Below are 21402 nucleotides of genomic sequence, written 5' to 3' on the forward strand. Positions count from 1 at the left end.
TATTCCTATAATCCATTTTAATCTTTCTTGTCCAAGCTTTCCACCTTGCTCTAGCTACTTTTAACAATTTTTTTCAGCAACAGAAGGTGGTACTCAGGTTTTTCCCAGCAGATGGAGGAGGGGTCTCTTCCTTGTCCCAAATATGTTTTAAAGGTTGTTTTTTTTAAAAAAAAAAAAGGAAAAAAGAGGGTGTAATTCTTATTACCTGTTTTCAGGTGACTGCATGGCGTTTAAGTACCATATCATTCTCCTGGGCTTGCCAGTTTGTTATAATTCCTGTCCAAACTGCAAAGCATAGACAGCAGAAATATGGCTTTGATCCAAGCATCTTGAGGTATCTCCAGAGTGATTAATAGATCCAGACTATCTGTCTGGCTATTATCAGTCACCATGTAATTATCTTCAGTCAGCTGAAGCTACCAGTATGATCTCTGAACTGCCATGCATTTCTCCCGGAAGTTCCCACCAACTTCCCTTTTTTGAGCAAGGTTCTTGAGGAGGTGGTTGCTGACCTACATCCATTTCAACTGGGGTTTGGGCCTGGCTTTGGCACATAAACTGGTCCTAGTCACTTTATGTGATGACCTCTGTTGGGAAAGAGACAGGGTAATGTGTCCCTGTTAATTCTCCTTGCCTCCTCAGTGGTTTTCAGTACCATTGACCACTGTATTCTCTTGGAGAGGCTATCCAAGTTGGGGATGGGCGGCACTGCTTTGCAGTAGTTCAGGTCCTACTCGGATGGTCATCTTCAGTGGCTGATGGTTGAGGAGGGTTGTTGTTGTGTGTGTGTTTTCCACCACGGGGCTTTCAATGTGGGGTCCCTCAGTGTTCAATTCTATCCCCTGTGTTGCTTAATATCTGTATGAAGCCATTGAGTAGAGACATCAAGAGTTTTGGAATATGCTGTCAGCAGTACGGTGATGACACACAGTTCTCTTTCCCCTTAATATCCACAGGTGTGACAGTGGATGTGTTGGACTGGTGTCTTGCCTTGGTAATGGACTGGATGAGAGCCAATAAACTGTAGCTCAGTCCAGATAAGATAGAGGCATTGTTAGTGGATGCAGAGGTGTAGTGGGGGGGGCATGGGGACTGTGGCCCTGGGCGCAATTTTGTAAGTGGACAGAAACAGGCGCCCCCACAGCAGGCTCCTTCATTGGAGCCCAGCTCTGTGCAAGAAGGAACTATGTCTTGGTTGCAGCACTTGTGCTTAGTACAGCTCTACCCCAGGTCAGGTGGCAGTTTCTCCGCCCCTCTCCTACCCCGAACTGTGGCATGCGCAGGGTGCCCCTGCCCCCCTTGGGGGCATGACCCTGCCCCTGCCCCGGGGCAGCATGGGCATACGCTATGCCACTGACTGGATGCATGGGAGACTGCCAGTTCTTGCAGAAGTTACACTCCCTCTTAAGGAGCAGATACATAGTGTGGCTTATGGGTGCTCCCAAATCCTGTGCTGTTGCTTTAGCCCAGGTGGCCTCATTGGCATGGAGTGCTTTATGTCAGCTTCAGCTGGTATCCAAGCTGCACCCAATAATAATAATAATAATAATAATAATAATAATAATAATAATAATAATTTTTTATTTATACCCCGCCCTCCCCAGCCAAGGCTGGGCTCAGAGCAGCTTACAAGCAATAATAAAAAAAAGATGAATGATTACAACTTAAAAACAAAAATAAAATACAACATTAAAATAATGGAACATTAAAATATTAAAATGTAGCCTCATTGCAGGAGGAGAAGGAAAAGAAAAAAGAAAGAGAGGGAGGGAGGGAGGGAGGGAATCAAATTGGCTCCAAGCCAAAGGCCAGGCGGAACAACTCTGTCTTACAGGCCCTGCGGAAAGAAATCAGATCCTGCAGGGCCCTGGTCTCATGAAGCAGATAACTTAGGCTATCCCTGTCCTTATCTGGACAGGGATAGCCTAGGTTCTGTAGTCTATGCTCTGGTAACCTCTTGGGTGGATTACTGCTATGCGTTGTACATGCTGGTGCAAAATTCAATGGCCAGATTGCTCACTGGAACAAGATGGTTTGAGCATATAACACCAATCCTGTCACAACAATACTGGCAGCCGATTAATTTCTGGGTTCAATTCAAAGTGCTGGTGTTGACATATAAAGCCTTACATAGCTCAGGACCTCAATACCTTAAGGGCTGCCTCTGCCCATATGAAGCAACCCAGACCCTGCGCTTATCACCCAATGCCATCTTCTACGTCCCCCTACCCGAGAGTTTCGGAGGGGGGCAACATGAGACGAGGTCTTTTCTGTGGTGGCTCCCTGTCTGTGGAATGCTCTCCCCAGAGAGGCTTACCTGGCACCATCATTACATGTCTTTAGGTGCCAGGCAAAACTATTCCTCTTTACCCAGGCCTTTGGCCATTAAATAATCTATGGCCTGGTAAATGTGGGAAGGCGAACTGTTATTATGATTACTTTATTATTATATTGTGTATTATGTCTTTATTATCATGCTTCATAAATTGTGTCCTTAATGTTGTATACTCCTCTGGGCTCTTTGGATAAAGGGTGGTATATAAATTTAAACAAAAACAAACAAACGTGGCTGCAATACTTCTTAGGAGCAGTGAGATGTGGTGCTGTCACTCTCAGAGAGATTGCGGGCAGGGTTGGGTGGGGATGACTACCTTTTATGAGCAATTCCTAAGTGTACACAAAGTCACTGGGAATGTGTAAACATATTCTTGACTGGGGCCAGTTATAGGGAGCATATGACTCCCTTGCTACAACAGCATCACTGGCCTGGTCTGTTTCCAGACACATTTCAAAGTGCTGGTTACAACCTACAAAACCCTAAGGTATAAGCTACAGTAGTACCTCGGTTCTCAAATGCCTTGGCACTCAAATGCCGTGGTTCCCAAACACCGAAAACCCAAAAATAAGTATTCCAGTTTTCGAACATTTTTTGGAAGCTGAACATTCAATTCAGTTGTCGGCTATTGTTTCCGGGGCGCCTGCACCAATCAGAAGCTGTGCCTTGGTTTTCAAACATTTCGGAAGCCAACGGACTTCCAGAACGGATTAAGCTTGGCACTTTTGTATTTGCTATTTATTTTGCGTTTTTGTTTTTGAGGCTTATTTTGCGTTTTTGTTTTTGAGGCTTTTTCAGTTAATTTGTTTTTGTGACTGTGTGGAACCCAGCTCAGCTACTGATTGATTGATTGTGTGACTGTGGAAATGGATAAAAGCCCCCCCCCCCAATCCAAACAATGACTATCAGCAGTGCTGGTAAGGAAATAATAATAATAATAATTTTTATCATCTACAGTACTGTCTTATTTATTTTATTTTCAGGTAGGTAGCCCTGTTGGTCTGACACAGTCGAAATAAATTTAAAAAATTAAAAATTGTCCAGCAGCACCTTAGAGACCAACTAAGTTTGCTCTAGGTATGAGCTTTCATGTGCCTGCACACTTCTTCAGGTACCTGAAGTGTACAGATACAGAAGTGTATCTGAAGAAATGTGCATGCACACGAAGGCTTAGGTACTACTGGACAATTATTTATTTAATAGTACAGTATATTGATTATTGCTTTCATTTTATGGATCAATGATCTTGTTAGATAGTAAAATTCATGTTTAATTGCTGTTTTAGGGGTTGTTTTTAAAAGTCTGGAATGGATTAATCTGTTTTGCATTACTTTCTATGGGAAGTGTGCCTTGCTTTTGGAATGCTTTGGTTTTGGAACAGAATTCCGGAACGGATTAAGTTTGAGAAGCAAGGTACTAAAGTATCTGAAAGGCAGTATTCCCTCATATGAATCTGCCTGGGTTTTGAGATCTTCAGGTGAGGCTCTTCTCTTGGTCTTGCCACCCCCACATGCATACTGGGTGGGGATGCGGGAGAAGGCCTTCTCTGTGACTGCTGGCAGACTCCAGAACCCCCTCCTTGGAGAAGCCAGACTGGCTCCCTCCTTGTTGTCCTTCTACTGGCAGGTGACAAATTCTTTGTTCCAACAGGCTTTTTGGAACTGACTGCTTTTAATGAAAGAGCTGGATGCTGTTCTACTTTTATGGTAATTATTTGTATGTTTTTAATAGATTTATATATGTAAAGGTAAAGGGACCCCTGACCATTAGGTCCAGTCGCAACTGACTCTGGGGTTGCGGCGCTCATCTCACTTTATTGGCTGAGGGAGCCGGCGTACAGCTTCCGGGTCATGTGGCCAGCATGACTAAGCCGCTTTTGGCGAACCAGAGCAGCGCACGGAAATGCCGTTTACCTTCCTGCCGGAGTGGTACCTATTTATCTACTTGCAATTTGACATGCTTTTGAACTGCTAGGTTGGCAGAAGCTGGGACTGAGCAACAGGAGCTCACCCCATCGCGGGGATTCGAACCGCCGACCTTCTGATAGGCAAGTCCTAGACTTTGTGGTTTAACCTACAGTGCCACCTGTGTCCCATATATGTATATAGGTTTAATTCTATCAATTGTTCAATTGTTTTGTAATGATTGTTTTTTCTACACTTTTAGCTGTTCTTATTTTTATCTGTAAGCTGCCTTGAGTCACTGGCAGAGGAAGGCAGGTGTGGGGGGTGTGGTGCGCACCAGGTGTCAGCCGTGAGGGCAGGTGACATCGCCGCACCACCCCCACCGCTGCTTGCTGCATGGGCAGCACTCCTGGACACTCGCCACGCAGGCGGTGGGCCACTAGGGATGATACTGCCACAGGCGGCTAGCGGCACCGCCGACGCTCGTCGTGTGGGCGGCTAGCGGCACTCCTCCCGACACTCGCCGTGCAAGTGGCAGGCGGCTAGGGAAGCTCCCCATGCGGGAGGCAAGCGGAGCCCCCCCATGCTCACCACATGGGAAGCGGGTGGCTAAGGACACACAGTGCTGCCAGCCAGCCCCCCCCCCCTGGGCCGGCTAGCACCACCCCTGCACCGCTCCGGGTGCCAGGGCAGGTAGCTCCACCCCTGCCTTGAGTTCCAGTAGGGAAAAAAGTGGTACATAAATAAACATAACTATAAAAAAACAGCAACAATAACAACATATTGGTTGTATCCAAGTAAGTCATATTCAGAGTAGACCCATTGAAAGCAATGGCTCAATTTAGTCATGTCCATTGATTTAAATAGGTCTACCCTGAATATGATATAGTTGGGTACAACCCTTATGTTTATGTGTCCTATTGACTTTGTCTATTGCTTTATTTCTTAAGATCAGTACTTTTTTCATGGTGTACTCAAGTATATGCAGTACTGGCATCCGGGTGTTTTTTTTGGGGGGGTGTTAAAAAGTATGACACTTACTGTAACAACTTCATGGTGAGTACCGGCATCTATTTTTCTAGAAAAAAAACACTGCTTATGATGATGTTGTTGTTGTTTAGTCGTGTCCGACTCTTCGTGACCCCATGGACCAGAGCACGCCATACCTGAAGCCAACTCTGAGTGAAGGCAGTCAGTTGGAATCAGTTTTCTAATAGGTCATCAATGTAATTAGTAGAAATAACAACAACAATAATAATTGTCCTTAATAGGCATGTGAATGATAAACAGAAATAAAAACAGTTAAAAAAAGTACAGTTACAGGAGCAGGGTGGGTCTTGAAAACAATTTGGGGGTTGACACAGAGAAGTCTTTCTTCTGGGCCACCACTCCCTCCTTGAACATCTGAAGCTGGTGGAATCACCAAGAGGATCACCCCTGGAAGGGTCTACAGCAGCCTTTCTCAAACTTGTGTCCCCATATGTTATTGAAGTCTCTTAGACATTTGTGGCCTAAGTTACACAGAGTTTAAAGCACTAGTTTGAACATCTTGAATTGGGCCTGGATCTGAAGTGACAGCTAATGCAGCTGTTTCAGAACCAAGATTATGAGAGTTTTAAAGGCAACCCCAACCTGCATTTCGGACCAGTTCAGATTTCCCAGTCTTCTTCATGAGCAGTCTCACGCAGAGTGCATTGCAGTAATCCAATTTGGAAGTTACTAGAGCATGGAGTGCCACGGCCAAGTAATGTCTGTCCAAAAGAGGCTATGGCAATAGTACATAAAAACATATGTGAAACAGACTCATATTACACCATATGCAGGAAACCACTCACAATATAGCCAAGAAAAAACTACAACCCATTAAACAGAAAGAAAATACAAATTTTCTTGTGAAGCTGAATGTAGGAGGAATGCACTGTAGTAGAGTTGTTGAAAAGATCTCCGGATTATATCTCATTTCATTACTTCATCAAAGTAATATAGAGGGGTGTGATTCCTCGTGATTGACAATTGAAAACAACCCTCTGCCTTCTTATGTGTCCTTTCCAAAACACAGATTTTCTTTATCTACCTATCAAACACCCAATTAAATCAAAGAATGGGCTTAATCTGGCAATATAAATTAAATTGCCACTCTTAATTAACTACTTGATTCTGAATCATCTAAAGTAGCTTAACCAGAAGAATTTCCCCACATGGGGTTTATTGTTCCCCAAAAGGCTCACTCAGCTCAGTGGTTTTGGATGACTCTCGGGTCCCTTCCAGCTCTAGAATTCTGTGATTCTATGAGACCATTGATCCTTCTAGCTCAGTACTGTCTACACTGACAGGCTAATATTCTGTCTGTTATAGCCATGTTGCCTAAACTTACTCTCACTTGGCTAGGAATCTAGGGTTGTCTCCAACTATATTTTACTCAGAGCAGATCCATTTAAATTAATGGACCTACCTTAGTCATGTTCATCGATTTCAGTGGGTCTAATCTGGGTAGGATTAGCATTGGATAAAGCCTGCAAACTTGTAATGGTTTCCTAGTTAACCTTTGTCTTTGCTATGCTATTGATATAATGGTTTTAAAGCAGTGACAGAAGATATCACTAATTATTTGTAGTGCTTTTTTTTTTTTTTTAAAAAAAAGTTATTCTGAACTATCCATTTCCTTCCAATTCAGAGGTATAAATTACAACTGTAACACAATTCTTGTTTCACTGTACAGTCATCCTATGGTTGTTGAACGGAATCAGTTCCGGAAGTCCATTCGACTTCCAAAAATGTTCGGAAACCAAGGCACGGCTTCCGATTGGCTACAGGGGCTTCCTGCACTCAATCGGAAGCCTTGGAAGCCACATCGGATGTTTGGGTTCCAAAGAACTGGAACCCAAACTGGAACACTCACTTCTGGTTTTGCGGCGTTTGGGAGCCAACATGGTCGACTCGCAAGGCATTTGGGGTCTAAGATACGATTGGGCTGACATTTAGTTATACTCAGAGAAGACACATTGAAATTATTAAACCAAATTACTCATGTCCATTGATGTCAGTGCCTCTACTCTGAATAGGACTAATATTGGCTCCAACCCATCATGTTTTAACTAGACACTCAGAGTATACTCACTGAAACTAAGTTAGTCCATCATTTTCAATGGTTCTACTTTGAGTAGGACTAGCATTGAGTGATACTCACTATTTTTCCATAATTCAGCTAAGTTTTACTCATAGTAGACCCTCTGAAATTAATGAGTGTACTCTGAGCAAAACTTAGTTGAATATGACACTTGGAAATAAATGGCCCTACGCATCGGAAGATGGCTGACAATAACATCTCTCCGACCCACACGAGGTAATTTGGAGGCTATGATGGGAGTAATTAGCCTCTCTACCCCCCCCCCAGGACGGTGGGGGGGACTGCCCTTGCCTGCTGTGCCCTATACCAGTGTTTCCCAACCTTTTTTGGGCAAAGGCATACTTGTTTGATGAAAAAAATATCGAGGCACACCACCATTACAGCCCTGTGACGTCAGCGCGCAGCGTCACGCCGGGAGGGACGCACGAAAGTGTAAGTTTCAATTTTTTCCCCTCCCCCTTGCCGGGGAACCTCCAAGCTTTGGGGGTGGGGGGGGAGGAGGCAGCAAAGCGAGGGACTGAGGGACGACAAGGGTTGGGGAAGAAGAGAAAGGGCTATTCCGCTCCAGTCACGGGAGGGGAATATGTACTGGCCCAACTGGTGTGCGGTCTTCGGAAAGCGGGGTGCGGGAAGGAAGCCTAGGCTCGGGGTCCACCAACCTCGGCGGAGAAAGGCAACAACCGAAGCCTCCCGACGGTTTCGGGGGAGACGTTCAGAGCTTCCCTGGGAGTTTCTCAGCCTGCCTTTCGGAGGAAGAGGCGGAGGGGGCCTGGGGATGGCGGTGGCCTCGGCCTCGCCCTCCCTCCGTCCCTCTACCTTTGTAGTGGACGCGCAGGTTGTTCTGCGAGAGGCCGATGTAGCTGAATTTGTCCTTCGGGCTCCAGGAGCGCGGCAGCGGCGTCTCCTGCTCGTCCACGGCCGGGTAGAGCCGCTTGAGGCGCCGCTTGAGCTCCTTCTCCTGCTCGTTCAGGGCCGGGTCGCTGCCGTGAGGGAAGGGCGCCGGGGCGCTGCTGCTGCTGCTGCTGCTGCCGCCGCCGCTCCCGGCAGGCATGGGCCCAGCTGAGGCGGCGGCGGCTGTTGTGGTGGTGGCGGCGATAGCGGGCGGAGGAGGGGCGGCGGCGGGGCTGAGGTGGCCGGCGGCGGCGGGGGAGGCGGCGGCGGGTGGAGCAGTAGGGCGGCCGAGGCCGGTGAGGGAGTAGGGTTGCTCGGGGCTTGAGGAGCCGTCGCCGGGAGTTGCTGCTGCTGTTGTTGCTGCTGCTGCCCGGACATGCCGGCCTCCTCCTCGTCCGCTGTCTCGCGCTCCTCCCTTTTGCGCGCGCTGCCCCGCCGCCGCCCCATTGGCCGGGTCCTGTCAGCTGATCCTGTGTTATTTCCTGTGTGTGTGTGTGAGGGGAGAATGGAGAGAGAAACCTCGGCACCACCACCGTGGAGCCGCCCCCGGCTCGACGCGGATCCTCGCCGCCGCCGCCCCGCCTCTCGCCGCCCGACTTGCCCGCCTCCCTCCCACGGCACACCAGGCAACGTCTCGCGGCACACTAGTGTGCCGCGGAACACCGGTTGGGAAACACTGCCCTATACCACCCCCGAACTTGTGGGGATGGGGGTAATAGGCACAAAGCCCTCCTGTGGGATTCCGGCGCTCCTGGACGCAGTCCCTGATTCGCACCACTAGCTGCAAGAACTTCAAAAGAAAACAATTTGGATGAAGGAATGCACATATTTTAAGGAAGGAGGGGGAGTAAAGACTGCTATAGAAGAGATCTCTGATAAAACAAGACAAGAATAAAACATGGGAGGAGAGAGAAATAGAGCTGTTTATATATTGTGGGTGAAACTCCTCAGAGGGACTTAAGAGCGACAGTTTTGCGAGATGGAAAGAGCGATGTTATCTATGAAGGTGATGATATATGGAAACCATCTTGATTTGAGGAATGGAAGAACGGAAAATTCACACGATTATTATTATTATTGGCGTTTATCGGCTTAAGGAGACTATCAGAAGAGATCATAAAGAAAAAAGAGAAAATATATAAACAAGATGTGATGTGGAAACAGCAAGATAAGACTGGATAGAATTATGAACTCTGTTTGGACTGATTTGGACTGATTTGGACATTAACGCAGTAGCAAGAAGATGATCAGAATCCCCCTTCGGATCTTGAAATATGGGTCCCCCCAACAAAATTTAAAATTCGGCTTTGTAATTCGGAATTTATGTGATGTGATTTAATTTGATTTGATTGGCCGGTTAAAAAAAATTTTTTTTAAGGAAATAAATGGCCCTAATCAGTTTCAATGGATCTCCCAAACTGAAATAAATGGAAATAATCATTAGTCTATGTGATGGGACGAGGAGCTGCTTGTGCGTAAAATCCAAGTCCCTCAGAGTTTGGTCAAGCTTGCAAACCTCTGTCTGTAACGGAGCCCCTTAAACATGGCTCCGTCAGTCGCTAGCAGATTCCGACAGTGGTTGCTTTCGGAATCGCTTCCAACATAAAAGCTCCTTAACGGAAACACGTCTTCTGGACTCTCTACGTGACAGTTTCCGGCGAGGAGTGGGTGTCCCTACAGGAGGTCCTGAAACCTCCCCACTGTCTTCGCTGGAAGTGTCTCTGAGCCATCCCTCCTGCTTACTTTCCCTCAGCTCACCTCCTCTCCCCCTGCTGGTTCCCTCTTCAGCTGCTGAGTCTCTCCCAACCTGTGTGAGCCCTTCCACCTCCTTTCCTTCCGATGGCAGTTCCCTGACATCCACCTCCCCTCCAGGGCCCCCGTCACCCCCTCCCGCCCCCTCCTCTATGGGCGGTGAGGAGGCAAAACCCCGAAAGGAACTTCCTTCATCTTCCGACGTCTCGAACATTTCTCTCCACCTGTTGCGGTTCCTGGTCTCGAAGTACTCCTCCTCCTCAGAGTCCATCTCCCCTTCCCCTTCCGAGTCTGGGAATCCTTCCAACTCCTCCTCCTCATCGGTGGTCCCAAAGTATTCCCTCCGGAACCTCTCCACAGACAGAGGTTTCCTTGGGAACCTTTGATGGAACGTTTCTATCAATACCTCGTCATTGATATCTTCTGCCATTACCCAAGTGTTTTCTGACTCCGGTTCTCCTTCCCACGCTACCAAATACTCCACCTGATCCCCCTTCCACCTGGCGTCAAGGATTTCTGCCACATGGCTGCTGCATTCCCTTTCTTCTATGACCGGTTCCCGTGTGGGCATCCCTTCTCGTCCCCCCCTCATACGGTGACAGTAACGACCTGTGAAATACTGGGTGCAGTTTCATGTGGTTGGGTAACCGGAGCCTGAAAGCCACTGGGTTGACTTGTTGAATGACCTCAAAGGGACCCAATCTCCTGGGTCTTAATTTCTTACAACCCCCTTTGAACGGCAACCCTTGGGTTGACAGCCACACCCGATCTCCCACCCTTATGGTTTCACCTTCCCTTCGGTTCTTGTCTGCCTGCCTCTTGTATTCTTCCTTCGCCCTTTCTATGTTGAGTTGGAGCTGACGATGGATTGCTTCCATTTCTTCTACAAAATGCTCGGCTGCCGGGACGCTCCATCTCTCCCCTCCGCCCCCTGGGAATGCCCTGGGATGACACCCATAGTTAGCCAAGAAGGGGCTCATCCCTGTGGACACATTCTCTGCATTGTTGTAGGCAAATTCCGCCAGCGCCAACTTCTCTACCCAGTCATTCTCTCTGTCATTGACATAGCACCTCAGGTATTGCTGGAGAACACCGTTTGCTCTTTCCGCCTGCCCGTTGGTTTCAGGGTGCCGGGCAGTCGAAAAGTTGACCTCCACCTGCAGTAAGCTCATGAGCTTCCTCCAGAACCTGGAAGTAAATTGTTTTCCTCTGTCTGAGACCACCCTCAATGGCACCCCGTGCAACCTAAAAATGTGTTCTACAAACAACTTCGCTGTCTCTTCCGCCGTGACTGCATGCGAGCAGGCTACAAAGTGGTACATCTTTGTTAGTAGGTCTACCACGACCATGATGGCTGTTTTCCCCTTGGACTTCGGCAAATCAGTCATAAAATCTATAGACACTGCCTCCCAAGGTCGTTCTGGTGTTGGTAAGGGTTCTAATAGCCCCGCCGGCGCCCGCCTCTCCCCTTTGGCTCGCTGGCATTGCTCACACCCTCTTACATACTCCCGTACATCTTCCCTCACCTTAGGCCACCAAAATTCCCTGGTGACCAACCACATGGTTTTGTGTTGTCCAAAATGCCCCGCCGTGGGGCTGTCGTGCAACTGCTTGAGTACCCTCCCCCTTAACTCTCCTTCAGGTATATACAGTGCCCCTTTGTAATACAAAGCTCCATTTCTTTCCTCGAAACCCCCTGGTTCCTCTCCCTCACCCCTAAGACCTCTGAGCTTATTCTGGGCGTATTCATCATTCTCTGTTTCCTCTACCAGTTCTCTTTGCCCCACCAATGCCGCCCCACACACCCAGCGGTCCTCTGGGATGACATGTCTCTCTTCGGGTGCCCCCTCCCCTTCCAAATATTCAGGTTTGCGTGAGAGAGCGTCCACCCTAACGTTTTCTGGACCTGGCACATAACAAATTTCAAAGTGGAATTTGGAGAACTCCTGGGCCCATCTCACTTGCCGTTGGTTGAGCACTCGTGCCGTTCTCCAATACTCTAAGTTCTTGTGGTCCGTGCACACTTGCACCTTATGTTGTGCCCCAATTAATAAATGCCTCCATCTCATGAACACTTCATGAATGGCTAGTAGTTCTCGGTCATACACCGTGTAGTTCCTCTCTGATTTGTTCAGCTTTCACGAGAAAAAGGCACATGGTCTCCACTCCGACTTCTCCTTCCCAGGCTGCAGAAGCACCGCCCCCACCGCCCGGTCTGATGCGTCCGTTTCCACTCGCATCGGTTTTTGTAAATCCACATGCAGGAGCTGTTCTTCCGAAGCGAACGCCCTTTTCAGTTCCTCAAAAGCTCGCTCCGCCTCCGCCGTCCAAACGAATTTCCTCTTACTGCTGAGACAGTCCATAATGGGAGCCGTCAAGTGGGCAAAATTTCTGATGAACTTCCGATAGAAGTTTCCAAATCCAAGGAACCTTTGCACATCCTTCTTTGTTTTTGGTGTTTTCCATTCCAGTACCGCTTGGACCTTGCCAGGATCCATGGCCAATCCCTTGTCCGACAAGCGGTACCCCAGGAATTCCACCTCCTTGGTATGAAACTGACACTTCTCTAGTTTCACCCACACCTGATTGGCTTGCAGTCTGCCCAACACTTCCCTGACGTCTTTTACATGCTGCTCCTCATTCTCTGAATATACTAACACATCATCTAAGAAGGCCACACAATTCTTGTAAAGCAAAGGCCCCAGGACGTGGTTCATAAACGATTGAAAGCACGCGGAGCCTGCTTGTAGGCCGAAGGACATAACTAAATATTCAAATGGAAGTGTCTCTGAGCCATCCCTCCTGCTTACAGCTCACCTCCTCTCCCCCTGCTGGTTCCCTCTTCAGCTGCTGAGTCTCTCCCAACCTGTGTAAGCCCTTCCACCTCCTTTCCTTCCAATGGCAGTTCCCTGACAGTCTATTTCTATGCCATATTTCCTGAGCATGCCAAATGAACAACAATAAAGATAACAATTCAAAAACAAATCAGAAGTCGGAAGTTCAACATGGAGGAGACCTGCCTAAACTCAACTGGAAGAGAATATTTAAGCACATATCATAGAATCAAAGAATCAAAGAAATTGTAGAGCTGGAAAGGAACCGAAGGGTCTTTTCGTCCATGCAGGAATCTCATCTAAATCTCATGACAGATGGCCATCCAACCTCTGCTTAAAAACCTCCAAGGAAGGAGAGTCCACAACCTCCTGAGGGAGACTGTTCCATAGTTGAGCAACTCTTACTGTCAGAAATTTCTTTCTGGTGTTTAGTCAGAATCTCCTTTCTTCTAACGTGAAGCCATGGGCTCGGGTCCTATCCTCCAGAACAGAAGAAAATAAGCATGCTCCATCTTCCATGTAACAACCCTTTTGAAGATAGCTATCAGTCTCCGTTTCCTCTTATCCAGGCTAAACATACACAATACCTTCAACCATTCCTCATAAGATTTAGTTTCCAGGCCCTTGGTCATTTTGCTTGACCTCCTCTACACACATTCTAGCCTGTCAACATCCTTCTCTAATTGTGGCACTCAGAACTGGACACAGTATTCCAGGTATGTTCCAGGTGTGTTCTGACCAAGGAAGAATAGAGCGGGACTATTACCGGTACTTCCCTTGATTAGTACACTATACTTCTGTTGATAAAGCCTAGAATAGCATTCTCTTTTTTTGCTGCCGCATCACACTCTTGACTCATGATAAACTTGTATTCTACTAAGACCTCAAGATCCTTTTCAGGTGTCCTCCATTTTATATTGGGGCAGCAGGTTTGTCCTGCCTAAGTTCAGTACCATACCTTTGTCCCTGCTGGCATTTATTTTGTTAGTTTTGCCCAGTTCTCCAATCTGTTACGGTGATTTTGAATTCTGATTCTGTCTTCTGTGGCATTAGCTACCTCTCCCAGTTTGGTGCCATCTGCAAATTTGACGAGCATCCCCTCAATTCCTTCATCCAAGTCCTTTATGGAGATGTTGACCAGGACAGAATTCTGTGGCACCTCACTTGTCACTTTTTCCCAGGATGATGAGGAACCATTAGTGAGCACTCTTTGGGTTTGGTCAGCCAACCAGCTACAAATCCACCTGTTATCTCATCCGATCCACATTTAATCAGCTTCCTCATGAGAATACCATGGGGGACTTTGTCAAAAGCCTTACTGAAATTAACATACACTACACCCAAAAGCATTCGCCTGATATGGAGTGCTAGACTTGATAGCACCTTTGGTGTTATGGGGGGGGGAGGCACCAGATATGGGGACACAAGGGGCATCAGTCCCCTCAATATTTTGAAGCAGGAGGCCAAGGACCCCCAAAATTGAGGGAGCTGACACCCCCCACAGACGGTAGCCCACAACATGCCTCCCACCTCTCCTGGGGAGCCCAGGAGCTGGGAGGGAGCTGGGACGCGTGAGGTTGAAGATCACCCTCCATGCATCCCGCCCCCACTTGGTGCATCCCCACAAGATGTCCCATTCCCTACCTCATATGCAAGCACTGGCATCATGGCGGCAGGGGCAGGATGCCAACGCAGCCTGACCCAGCCTGGTGTGCAAGCACTTGTGCACTGGGCAGGGCACAATACATCACATGATGTGTCACATGACATGCTCCCCAGATGTGGGGGCTAGTCGGCACCCCTGAAAGGCACACAAACCACCCACAGGCAATGGAATCCCTTCTTCTTATCCATAGCCAGAAGCACATTTCTTCGTGCGTATGCCGGGAGCTTTTTCTCAGTTCCCACTTCCAGCTGTGAATGTCAGCCTCCCCCCACCCCTTCTGCCAGCCGCTTACAGTACATCTGCAACCCTGTGAAAGGATGGGATGTGTGCTTTTAATTGAAAAAAGGCGTCAGGCTCTGGGGACACAGCAAAGTCATTGGGAGCATGCGAACAGCAATTTATATTGTCAGTTCAAGTTACAGTCACCCTGGCATGCAAAATCTGCAGATGTCAGTTACTCTATATGTGACTTTGACACGCCACAATGAAGTGAGGGGTGGGGGTGTCACCATCATCCCTTTTCCAGAGCTTTACAATGAGGTCTTAATAAATGGTGCAAGTGATATGATGGATGGAGCTTAGATACATGCAAGCATGTTTGCTTGCGCATGGATACAGAAAAGGTGGTGTCGGGTAAAGCTTTGTGCACACATTGCAGTGCATTGGCAGCAGCGCTCCACTTTTCTCACCAGATGCCCTCAAATAGCTTTTTGCTGTTTCTGTTATGCAGCCTTTTGAGAGAGAAAATTAACTGTCCGTTTCTTGTTCACCACATAAGGAGGAAACTTCCTTGTCTCCTTTCCAAAGCAATGTGAAACTCTGGGCAAATATAGGCAAAGGTGTCTCAGGTGATGTTCAGCAATCATTTTATACTGTGGCCTAGTAAGTAAAACCTGTTTATTTTCCAAGTCAACCTGTGTCTGGGCTATACCACTTCAGACTGCATGCATGCAAGTTTAGGTGGAGGCCCACATGAAAATACCAGCATGTCAGGAAGAGGCCCAGGCTAGACGTAAGTTTTCTACATGCATGGTATCATTTTCATTTTCTATGGAGGAGCATCCTATCCTATGAGCTCCTACCTTGAGTCCCAAATCATGCAGCTTGGACAGAAGTGGACAACTTCATTGAGACAGAAGCATCTCCAGTCAATCTGAACCCAAATTTGCAAGATCAGACTAATGTAATGCTATAGCTCAGCTATAGTTCTGTCCATCTATACTACCAGTACACAAAAACGCACACACACATATCCCACCTTTCTCTGCAAGAGCTCCATGAGGTGCCTGTGGCTTTCCCCAGTCCTTATTCTGTTCTCTCTTATTTTGTTCAATAGTAGGCAGTGCTGAGAACCCATGGCAGATCCAAGCATGGGCGTAGTGAGGATTTTTGTTAGGGGGGTAGGCCTTGGGGGGGCAGGCCTTCTGTGTGTGTGGGGGGGCAAACCTCAGTTTACAATGTATTTTTATTTATTTTTATTCATTTTAGGGGGGGCAGCTGCCCCCTGTCCCTCCTTGGCTATGCCCATGGATCCAAGGTCACTCAGTGTGTTTCATGGCTGAGTGGGAATTTGAACCTTGGTCTTTCAGATCCTAATCCAATGCTCTAACTACTGCACCACCCTAGTTCTCCAGTAGCACTGTCTACTCTTCACTGACAAAGATTCTCCAGAGTCTGAGACTTTTCCCATCACCTGTTACCTGAGATCCAGAGAAACTGAGGATTGAGCCTGGGATTGAGCATGATCTACCACTGAGCTATAGGTCTCCCTGATTAGTCTGATCCTGCAGGGGAGGTCATTTTATACATCTACATTAATCCCAGGACAAGGATGAACTGCTGCCTATTGGGCAACTAGCAGCTTGCTACCATCCCACCACCAAAAAACGAAAACAAAACCCTCAGTGAACCTTTCCCATATTCAGGAGCCTGAATCCCTCCGTTGAAAATCACAAAAATAATAGCTGTGACCATTTTCATCTTGAACTTAGTAAATATCCACACTTCTAAGCTGCCCACAGAAATGCATTGGAAGCCTTCTTCACAGGGTCCTTATGATGAAAAATTGGCTAACCCCTAGACCAGTGGGATATAAATGAGGAACTGTTTTCAGAAATTGGCCACCTAGTACTGCTGGCATCAACAGTCTGTTTTCAGTTTCAGATCAAGTTAGAAACCAGCCCAAGGTCATTTGGAATCCTGGAGATTCTCTCTAGTTCTGCTTATGCCTTTTCAAGCAAGTGATAAGTTAACACTTTTTGCCAGCAGGTAAATCCTTTACAGGAGTGTTTTGCTGAGTGTAAATGGATCCCCTCTGCTAATGGCCCAGTCCATCACCTTGAACTGTACTGCTATCCCCTTTCATATTCATTTAAAAATAGGAAATGGTGAGTCTCAGGTGTGCTTGCAATGAATGCCCTTGCTGAACAGGCAGTGCTTTGAAATGCCATACCAAGAAGCATCCCCTCCCAGCAAGGAGGATTCTGAAATTACGGTGAACATAGGTGGCATTTCAAGAAGCTAAGGTTTCCCCTCTAAAAATCATTTTATGAAGTCTGACTTCACCCAAAACATGGCATAGCCAGGCTTTTGAATATGCTCAGATTTTCCCCTTTCCTTTCAAGGTACTCAAGTAACGGGAGGGGCAGAGGGCATGAAAATTCAGGAAGATGTTATGCAGATGCAGCAACTTGTACTTCTCTGGCTCACCACATGGAGCAGCTACACACATATTGGAATGAACATAGGAAGTGGCCTTAAGACTCAGCCTAGTAGATCTAGCCCAGTATTGTCTAAACTCACAAGCAGCAGCTCTCCGTTATTACAGGCAGGGGTCTTTCCCATCCCTACCTGGTGATGCTGGGAATTTGACCAAGGACTTTCCATATACACTGAGCCCAAAGTAGATGTCCTTCCTCATCTGAGGGCCTTCAATCTGAGTCCTTGAAAGGCGTGTCTTAGAAGATGAATAGGACAAAAATGCCTTCTTCAGACTTGCCTTTACATGAAGAAATTTAACTTGGTTATTTAAAAAAAATGCATTTGGAAGCTGCTGTATATGATCCAACTGTTGTTCCATCTAGCTCAGCATGGTCTACTCTGGATGCTGTGGCTCAAGCTAGTTCAAATGCTTTTAACTGGAGATGCCAAGATGTGAAGACAGGGTGCCCTGCATCCAAACCATAGGCACTATGACTGAGCTTTGAGAATGTAAGAAGAACCCTGCTAGATCAAGTCCATTTCCCCATTCTCTATAAAAGACCTCTTATAAAAGGGTCCGTTTTAATTGCAGAGAGTTTCATTCTCCCCCATCTTTCAAAATCTTTTTTTTACTTCAGTCTATACTTTGACATAATTATCATGAAATAAATGCAGATTGTTAGTGGTTAACCAAATACATATTTTATAGTCTTCACCACCTTAATTCCGCTTATTTCTTGTAAAGCTTATTTTCCTTGCACGTCTATATTCTTAGCTAACATTTTACTTTTATTCTAATTTACATAAAAACCTGCCAAGTCCCCATATTGTTTTATCATTTCCTACAGCTTTGTTTAGAGTTACCATATGGCTGGAATTTCCAGGACATACCTGGAATACTGACCAGAATAATACAGATATATGGCAACCCCATGCCGGCTGTGTAGTTTTTGCCAATTTTCCTAAAACATAGTTCAAAAATGACTTTTTTGTGATTTTGTCAAAAAAGCTTATATATATATATATATATATATATATATATATATATATAGTTTCTAGATTTTCACTTTTTGAAATATGGCAACCCTATATTTGGTAAATTCCCCCCTGGGTTCTCTAACATTGATACAACATCGTCTGCAAATGCCTTCAGTTTATAACTTTGTTGCCTCAATTGGATTCATTGTACCTCTTTATGCTTGTTGTGTTGTGGGGATGATTAACAAAATCAATTCTTCTGGCAAACTGGGAATATCCCTTCACTCACCTACGTTGAGGATATTCCACACCTTTCTTCAGCAGAGTTTCTCTTTCTTTGAGAAAAATAAGTGGCTCCCTTAAACTAAGTTTTAATAAAAAATAAAGCTACAACAAAATAACTTGAGAGAAGCTAAATACATCATGATGCAAGTCTGAGGCAAGAAACAAGAGGCAGTTGGTCCCTCATAACTGACACTCTCAACTGAATACACCCTGAAAGGAAGGGCTAATTCTGGAGCAGAACACACAAGCCCTGCCCACCAGATACCAAATATTCTACTGATCAAATTGGGCCCCAGTGTTTTTCTTACAATCCCCTCTCCCTGAGCCTAATTGGAATTAATCAAATTTAATTTAGCACTTAATTTTTCAAAACTTTCTTTAGACAAAGGCTTTGTTAAAATGTCAGCTGTCATTTCTATTGTTGGACAATATTGCATTTCTATAAATCTCTTCTGGCTCAAATCTCTTCTTGCATGACATTTTATGTCTATATGTTTGGTACATCAATTTATCTTCTCTGATTGCACCAATTTCAGGCAACTCTGATTGTCTTTCATAAGCTTAATGGGCTTCGAATCTGGCATTCCCAAATCCTCTAAAATTTGGTTAAGCCATTGTGCTTCTTTGCACACTTCTGCAGCAGAAACATACCCTGCTTTGTTGAAGAGTGAGCTACTGAACTTTGTTTATGACTTGCCTAACTTACAGCTTCATTCTCTGTCTCCAACCCAGTCTGCATCTGAGTATCCCACTAATTTGGGATCCTTTGCAGCTGACAATTTTAATTTAAGATCAACCTTTCCCTTTAAATATCTTACTTTTCAATGCAGTCCAGTCTCTTTGGGTAGGTGAACTCACCTTTCTGCATAGTATACCCATTGCTGAGGCAATATCAAGCCTACATGTAGTAGCTACAAATAATTTACCTATTACAGTTCTGCACAATTCATTATTACATAAATATTCACACTCAACCTCTCTGGAAAGAAAATTAGTACATTGGAGTTGACACAGAATGTGCTTCTTTCAAACTGAAAAATTATATTGTCAATTATTTCCTGCCTTTGATTAAGAAGAAAACTACCATCTTCCTCCCTCTCTTCTTGCATGCCCCAAAAAATAAGATACGTTTCCTAGTCTTTTAATTTCTACAGTGGTACCTCTGGATGCGAATGGGATCCATTCTGGAGCCCCATTCGCATCCAGAAGGGAACACAACTCGCATCTGTGCAGCTGGGTGTTGCTCTTAGTAGAAAAAGCCAGAAGTTCAATTCTTGTATATTCTTGTTTGTTTTCAGTAACCAAAATTATATATTCTAAATATACAAGCAAAATAATTCTTTTTTCAATTCATTGTCTTGTATAGAGACATGGATCTACTTTACTTTCTAAAAAAACTCATTTTAAAAGCAGATTATTTAACTTTTCATTCCATGCTCTCTCAGCCTTTTTTAAATCATACATTCCCTTCCGCAGTTTACAAACCAGCCCTTCATCTCTTTCAAATCTTTCTGGCTGAATCATATACAATTCCTCTTCAATTTCCCAATTTAAGAAAGCAGACTTTACATCCAGTTGTTCAACACAAGTTGCTTGGATGCTGCAACACTAAGTAAAATTCTAATTGTACTATATTTAACTACAGGCGTGAATGTCTCATCATAATCTTCAACATATTTTTGTGTCTATCCTTTGCTACTAGCCTTGCTTTATACTTTGTACATTTCCATTCTCATTTAACTTTTCCTTAAACACCCATTTGCACCCTATAGCCTTTTTACCCTTTGGCAATTTAGTAAGTGTCCAAGTGTTGTTTTATTCAACGCTCAATTTCTTCCTTGTCTGTTTCTATCAACTTATCAGCTTCTTCTGCAGGAAGTTTGTCAATTTCTTTCCATGTGTCAGGTTCACCATTGTTGTTGTTGTTGTTTAGTCGTTTAGTCATGTCCGACTCTTCGTGACCCCATGGACCAGAGCACGCCAGGCACTTCTGTCTTCCACTGCCTCCCACAGTTTGGTCAAACTCATGCTGGTAGCTTCGAAGACACTATCCAACCATCTTGTCCTCTGTCATCCCCTTCTCCTTGTGCCCTCCATCTTTCCCAACATCAGGGTCTTTTCCAGGGAGTCTTCTCTTCTCATGAGGTGGCCAAAGTATTGGAGCCTCAGCTTCACGATCTGTCCTTCCAGTGAGCACTCAGGGCTGATCTCCTTAAGAATGGATACGTTTGATCTTCTTGCAGTCCATGGGACTCTCAAGAGTCTCCTCCAGCACCATAATTCAAAAGCATCAATTCTTCTGCGATCAGCCTTCTTTATGGTCCAGCTCTCACTTCCATACATCACTACTGGAAAAACCATAGCTTTTACTATACAGACCTTTGTTGGCAAGGTGATGTCTCTACTTTTTAAGATGCTGTTTAGGTTTGTCATTGCTTTTCTCCCAAGAAGCAGGCGTCCTGTCACCATCTGCAGTGATCATGGAGCCCAAGAAATTAAAATCTCTCACTGTCTCCATTTCTTCCCCTTCTATTTGCCAGGAGGTGATGGGACCAGTGGCCATGATCTTTGTTTTTTTTTGATGTTGAGCTTCAGACCATATTTTGTGCTCTCCTCTTTCACCCTCAATAAAAGGTTCTTTAATTCGTCCTCACTTTCTGCCATCAAGGTTGTGTCATCTGCATATCTGAGGTTGTTGATATTTCTTCCGGTAATCTTAATTCCGGCTAGGGATTCATCCAGCCAAGCCTTTCGCATGATGAATTCTACATATAAGTTAAATATGCAGGGAGACAATATACAGCCTTGTCGTACCCCTTTCCCAATTTTGAACCAACCAGTTGTTCCATATCCAGTTCTAACTGTAGCTTCTTGTCCCACATAGAGATTTCTCAGGAGACTGATGAGGTGATCAGGCACTCCCATTTCTT

The 21402-nt window shown here is 45.6% G+C and overlaps 1 long non-coding RNA gene across 3 annotated transcripts in view; it reads right to left on the reverse strand.

The window, feature by feature from the left end:
* Positions 1-20814, reverse strand: part of LOC309524412 — a 41537-nt gene extending 20723 nt beyond the window's left edge. For all 3 annotated transcript variants that reach the window (XR_014215895.1, XR_014215896.1, XR_014215897.1), the window contains exon 1: positions 18477-20814. This is a non-coding gene — a long non-coding RNA (uncharacterized lncRNA). The remainder of the gene's footprint in view (positions 1-18476) is intronic.
* Between the last annotated feature and the right edge of the window lie 588 nt (positions 20815-21402).

This window comes from Podarcis vaucheri (genome assembly GCF_965113315.1).
Source record: "Podarcis vaucheri genome assembly, chromosome: Z".
Classification (NCBI taxonomy): domain Eukaryota; kingdom Metazoa; phylum Chordata; class Lepidosauria; order Squamata; family Lacertidae; genus Podarcis; species Podarcis vaucheri.